General features: G+C 32.3%; 1 long non-coding RNA gene across 2 annotated transcripts in view; it reads left to right on the plus strand.

Annotated features, from left to right (window-relative positions):
- LOC128250806 (uncharacterized) overlaps positions 1-6203 on the plus strand; it is a 43764-nt gene extending 37561 nt beyond the window's left edge. For both annotated transcript variants that reach the window (XR_008266787.1, XR_008266788.1), the window contains exon 3: positions 5248-6203. This is a non-coding gene — a long non-coding RNA (uncharacterized LOC128250806). The remainder of the gene's footprint in view (positions 1-5247) is intronic.
- Positions 6204-7277: the final 1074 nt, after the last annotated feature.

Raw genomic sequence — 7277 nt, forward strand, 5'->3', positions numbered from 1 at the left:
CCCCCCCCCCCGCATAAGCGGGTGCTGCCAAACCAGTGTTAAAATATGTAGAAGATACGACACAGCAAATGTAAGAATGATTGATTAGCAGAAGAATTTTGACCACATGTATCCTCACTCGTTGATTCTGGATACGTTTGCTGCGGAGATTATAAAACATGGTACGCAAGTAGATGATGAATAAGTAACGAAATAAAAAGTCAGTTCAACTTACGTCGGTATTTTGTCTCAAGGTATGCGACTTAGCTTTAAATAGGGCGTGAGACGAAAATAGATATTAAAATTTCCTTTTACCTTATATCTGATTTAAATAACGGTTTGTAAATATGTTCAAATGTATTTGATTTGATCTTCCATTTGAGTATTGGATTCTATCTGTTTTTTTTATTATTTTTAAATATGGGCGCTTTTAAATAAGTTCGCTGCCATCGACGTATAGTTGAAAATAATTGAACTGAAGTGGAAACATTTTATTAATTTCAATTCTTAAAAAATAATGACATAAAGTGGAAAAAGTGGTAACTCGAAACGTTGTAATTTGTGATGTACCTGTAGTTCATATTGAACCGAGATTTATATAAACTGTATCCAATACAACAGGAATAATATCTCACCATCTCACCTTCTCTGCACTTTTTTGTCTTCTAAAGTTCAAATACAAAATTTTTAGGAGAAGACATTTATCTGTCTTTTGTTTACGAATAACAACAAAGTGTTCTCTGCAGAGGGTTAACAAGTACAGACAGTGTTTCAAGTATTACGTCATATTCAGTGGCATTGCAAAACACGCCAAATTAACAATAATAAACAAGAGAGGAAAGACAAATTATTATTAATACCATGTTAATTAGAGAAAAAGAGATAACAGAATTAATCCAAGCACAGACATCGGAATTCTTAACAATTTTAGCAGCAGACAGCCTACTACACACGGATGAAAGAACATTTTTGGGAAAGTTAATCTCCATGCCTATCTTAAGCAAGTTATTAATACCAGAAAAACGGTAACACATATTAAAACGCAAACCAATCACATTAATAAGTGAGAGCTGTGATACTCTTAATTACAAAATAAAAGAATGAGAATACTGCAGAAGAAGAAAGAAAAACAGATATTGATGGTATTTCAAATAGTAGTTTTATATTTTGCCACAAGGCCACCAATATTTTAGCAGGCGTTGATGGGTCAAGTCAATTAATTCAACTCTAGTAATTGAGTGGTAGATAATGTCATCGAACCCCCAAAAAGGGTGGGAAGCAAAGTTGGTCTCGGCGGATTTTGAACTTAGAACACAAAGAGCTGGATAAAAATTGCGCCGAGCTTGTCGTCTGTGCTAAGGATTCTGCCAGTTCTAGAACGCAAATTCGCTTCTATAAATCATAGTTCGGGTTCTAATGCTCTTCTCCAACAACTAAAGCAGTTTTCTTCCATCAGAGCTATGAGTCGAAGGTAGCATATAAACCCCATTGCAACGCGCGCACTCACACACGCACACAAACGTGCACACACATGCCCAGAAATGTCTACATATATCTATATATTTCTCTCTCTCTCTCTCTCTCTCTCTCTCTCATCTCTCTATGACTGTATATATATGAGAGTAGTTACAAAACCAAATATGGATATATTGAATGATATATTCATCGCTCATACCACACACACACACACACTTCTCTCAGTATAAATACCCACATACACGAGCACTCACACCTACACACAAATATAGAGATAAATGAAAACACATACAAACACGCGCATATACGTAAAGAATATATATCTATTTCATATGATTATATATTATACATACGCATGTGTAATTTCGATATAAATCATATAATGAAAACATATAGAAAAATAATAATAAATTTTTAGGAGTATATATATAATGTTTACCTGTACATGTTTCTAGCATCGGTTTGTAGATATTTTCCATGTACACATAATTGCATCGAAAACGTAGTTAGATTGATAGGTAGATAATATAGATATATGACGAGAGAGAGATGAAAAGTAAAAAAGAGGAAGACGTGTGTAAAAGTGTGTTGCGTTTTTTAAATGCACTTGAATTTCCGAAATACTCTTGTATTGGAACGAAAATCTAAGTCGCGAAGCCGAAGCGTCATTCAAAAAATTTCAATATTTGCTAAGTGTAAATAATTGCATTTGTAAATGCTCAAAATGTGGAGATTCATATTAAAAATAAAAATTTAGAAAAGGACTCTCTGATAGAAATTAGAAATATATTTCATAAATTTATTGGAAATATTTATTCGTTCAAACTTTCGCAAATGTGCCAGAATGAAGAAGAATAATTCAATTTAACAGCTATGATATAATAATGGTTTGGAATTTTTGGTAGAGGGCCAGTAATTTTGAGGGTGGGAGATAGTCAATTATGCCAATGTTATAAGAATAAGACATAAACTGAATTTACTAAAACGGAACACATTAAAACACACACACACATATATATATATTTGGGAACCCTCCTTCAGATTCGTTAAAGTTTCCTATAAATAGTAATGCGGTAAATTGTCTATCTTTCTGTTACTAAGTGTTCATATTCTGATATGGTCAACTTTGAATTTTATACATTCTGGGACGAAAATTATAGTGCCAAACCTCTGCTAGAATAGGTTTTTCGCGGAGGCAGCGAGCTGGCAGAAACGTTAGCACGTCGTGCGAAATGCTTAGCAATATTTCGTCTGTCTTTACGTTCTGAGTTCAAATTCCGCCGAGGACGACTTTGTTTTTCATCCTGTCGAATGTCGATATATTAAGTACCAGTTGCATACTTGGGTCGATCTAATCGACTGGCACCGTCCCCCAAAATTTGGGGCCTTGTGCTTAGAGCAGAAAAGGAATAGGTTCTTATATTCCACCCAAGCTTCTATCAATCTCGACATCTGTGTCATTTTTTCGAACAAATCGGCCGAGGTTATGCGAGAAGAGGAATGGACATTGCAGGGGTTAAAATGCTTAAAATGCACCGTGCAGTGCATCACGTGGTCCTGTAGTAAGAGGTTTGTCTCCAAAGTATATCGTTGCAGGTACAGTCTCATTGTGTTGTACCTTCAAAAGCTACCTTCCACTGCACTCACTGGCCGACCAAAGTCGTGTGTGCAGATAGGCGGATACTGAAGAAGCTCCTTTGTGTGTATGTATATATATATATATATATATATATATATATACATTTATCAGCTGTCATGCATTGTTCTTTCTTGATTTATTGTTTGAAAATTTCCATGTAAATACTTAGATATAATTATACGAAAAAATATATCAAAAATACTACAGCCAATATGTCCGTTTCTGTATATTTAGATTCTTGAAAATCAGATGTTTCTACAGCAAATGTCAACGTAAATGTGATTTATACATATATGCGGTGTCATCTTTAAAATTTAGATAAATTCCTATTCAAATATCTGAAAATAGCAATGTGTCTAATATGTACAAACTCATATTACAGCTCACCTATTGTCATTTGTTCCGCTTCTCTTTGCCAGTGGATGAGTATTATACATATATTTGTTTTTGGTAGGCACACCCTTTACATACATGGACTCATGCAGGAAAAAATCAAAAATACTTAAAGGCTGTACGGTAGTTTATTTCCTATTCTTTTAGTTTTAAAGCAGTATATATGTGTATGTGTGTGACGGGTGTGTATGTTATGTGTGTTTGCGTGTGTCACGCATGTGTCATATGGGCATATCGTATACACACACACACGCACACACACACACACACACATATATATATATATATATATATATATACATACATATATATATATATATATATATATATATATATACATACATATATATATATGACGTGTGTATGTATATATATATATACATATATAGATACACACACAAAAAGAGAGAGTGAAAGATAAATACCCAGATAAATAGATAGATAGATAGATAGGTTTAATTTCTAACATACCTATATTCATATTTCTGAGTAATATATATTAATATCGTAAAATATATACGGAAAAGTTGAAGTGACATTTCTCTGCAGAATATATATTATATTTAATATTTAATATATAATCTATTTTTATTGGCATATTGTGTTGGTTTGTATGATTTGTACGACGAGGTATTCATCGTCTTCTATAGACACTAAATATAAAATACATCACACGTTGTTTCTCCACTTTTATTTGTCGTAGCTTCGTTTCCATTGTTTACATATATTATGTACACATTGAGAGAAACGTGTTTACTATTAAACTCTAGGTATAGTTATGAATATATATATATATATATATATATATATATATGTCCCCTGTTACTATAATTCTGACCTTCTATTTCTCCATCATTTTTCATCCCTGCTATCTTTCTCTCTATGTCATTCTCTCTCTCTTTCTCTCACACTCTAGTTCTATATAGTTTCTTTGCTATTACATACCTAAATTATTAGTGTGTATATTTTTGAATATATATATATATAATAAAATATAGGGTAAAAAATCATATATTAATTAATATCGATTAATTACCAGGATTCCGCTAAATTTCGTTTTGAGAACAATTTAGGTCTTAATAGACACAAGATGTGATCTATTTCTAGCACATTGAATGTCCACGTTAGTGATCAACGTTATATATAAAAATATATACATATATATATATAGAGAGAGAATGAGAGAGAAAGAAATTGAAAGAGAGAGTGGGAGAGCGATAGAAGCAAAGAAAAATGTCTAGATATGCATAAATGTATATTAATTATGTCTCATATGTATAAGTAAATCATAAGCTACAGACAGGTACAAGAAAACACACCTATATGCACATGTAGACATACATGTGCCTATATTATTATTTCTGTTACTGTTCTTATTACTATGAAAACTCAAATTGACAATGTCTAGCGACTAGTGTAGTTGTAAAACGTTGCTATCTTGAGGCGAACATATGTGGTGTGTATATATGTATGATATAGATGAAAAAGTACTGATATGTGATATATCTCGTCTCACATTTGCAAAAATATGTCTATCAGAGAACTGTCGACAGATTGAAAGCATTTGTATACAGAGAAATTGGTTTCCTAGTTATATATGTATATATATATGTGTGTGTATACAATCTCAGACCTCACACATATACATATATCGTTCACCATGAAATGAGTATTTAGTTAGGATATATATTTCAATATCGATACGGGCATCATCATTCGCCCAAAATTTACAGTGATTACATTGAAATAACTTTTTGCAGATGTCACGCACAAAGCGTGAAACTTTTGAAGACGGAGCTGGTCGAGTGAATAAAACATCAATTTTCAATCGTGACTTATTTCATCTACCCCGAAAGGATTAAATGCTCAGTTGATTACGGCAGAATTTGAACTCAGAACATAAAGGCGGGCGGGCAGGATGCTGCTACGCATTTTATCCAGCGCAGGTACGATTCTGCCATTTCGCGCCATCTAGGCTTTACATAATGGAAATAAGATAAAGGAATGTGAGCTATTTACTACGTTACTTAACCCTGTGCAGAATAAAATGCCCTTGTTGATTGTTAACAACAAACATTGAAAACCTTTTCTGGCGGCAAACAAATTCGGAAAAAACAAACAAACAAAAGTATTATAGAAATAAAAAAAATCTACGAGACATCTACTGAATTGGACTTTTCTCCTTCCTCTAGCTAGGGTAATAATGCGAATAATAAATTGCGTTTCCTCTACAGCCTTATGGATTATTTTGCAGTTAATTTCGGGTCGTTGTTAAAGAGAAAAGAGAACGTTACCACCAATACGTCAATTCTATATTCTAAGGAATAACAATAGATAAGTCTGATGAATGCGACATAAAACCTAAGCATTGGTGGTGCTTATCTAGATAACAAAATAGAACTGATCGTGTGCAATAACCATAAAGAAAAGACACTTTCTCTGCAGTTTAGGAAACAACATGGTTCTTATGCCTATTGTAGATATTGATGCAGTGAATTAATAGGAATATATAAACCAGACGAAATTCCTGGGAAGATGATGCATTTCATTACATAATGCTGTTTGCTATTCCGTGTATTAAGTCAATAATCTTTGCTAGTGTTTTGGGGTCTAAGCAACAGAGAAACTAGCTAATTTGTGCCATGTAATACGCGATTTTTAATAAAATGTTAATAAAATAATATATTTATATGTATAAATTAATGTAGCATAAAAATACGTTAAAAGAATAGATATTTTTTTTATAATACCGTTTTAACCTCTTACATTATGAAATTCCAACTTCTGTTCAAATGAAATATCAAAATTTCGTTTTAAGTGCAATATTGCTAAAATTCACTAATTTCGTGTTTTACTTCTTTAAACAGAATTCTAGGTACAATTTGCAAAATTTCATAGGAATTCATACGTGTTCAAGTACTAAATAAAATTTACATATTTCATGAAAATAATGTCCGCAAAATATTGCTTAAATATACAGTCCCATATTATTCAAATAACTTGTACCATTCCGTTGAATATGCGAAGAGTCTTTTTCCATTCCTCGTGTTTCGTTGTACAATTAGGCAATGTGTTTTAAAGATATTCATGTGTATCTATAAAACGTGGAATTAATGTTGGAGTTGGCATCAATTGCACTGAATGTATAATGCCTATTACTGATCGATCTTAGTAAAAAAAAAAAAGAAAGAGAATAAAAAAAGAAGGTAAAGCTATCAACGATTGATAAAATTATGATATCAACGAAGAATATTCGTAACGTTTGTTATTTTTTCATACATATGTATTAAATGTGGTTAGATTCACCGCAAATTGCGCACGCTCGTCGCCTTTAAGATAATCTTGCTTCGCTTTACTGAGATAGTTTGTATCATTTCGTGAGGAAGTGTGAAAACGCTGCTGTCGACGACTCACTGTTATTTCAGGGAGTCTAATACATGATCTGAGAACAGAACTAGCAATTAACCACAGAGGTTTCCTTCAGAAAATTCTCATTACGACTATAATCTGCAGATAAATATAGACCCTGATATTATACAGAAGAAATCATCAGAGAATATGGAGTTCTGTAAGAAATGTTAGTTTGTATTTATTTTTTGGTTGTATTTTCCGTGTTTTTTTTTCTTATCTTTTCTTTCTTTTTCGTTCGGTTTCTTTACATCTTTTAGAATTCTTCCACTTGTATTTCAGTTGCAGCGAGAATCAAACGCAGCCATAATAAGTTTCGAAAAGCTGATGTATATATGTATATATATATACATACATATATATATATATATATATATATATA

Source organism: Octopus bimaculoides, chromosome 25, assembly GCF_001194135.2.
Source record: "Octopus bimaculoides isolate UCB-OBI-ISO-001 chromosome 25, ASM119413v2, whole genome shotgun sequence".
Lineage (NCBI taxonomy): Eukaryota > Metazoa > Mollusca > Cephalopoda > Octopoda > Octopodidae > Octopus > Octopus bimaculoides.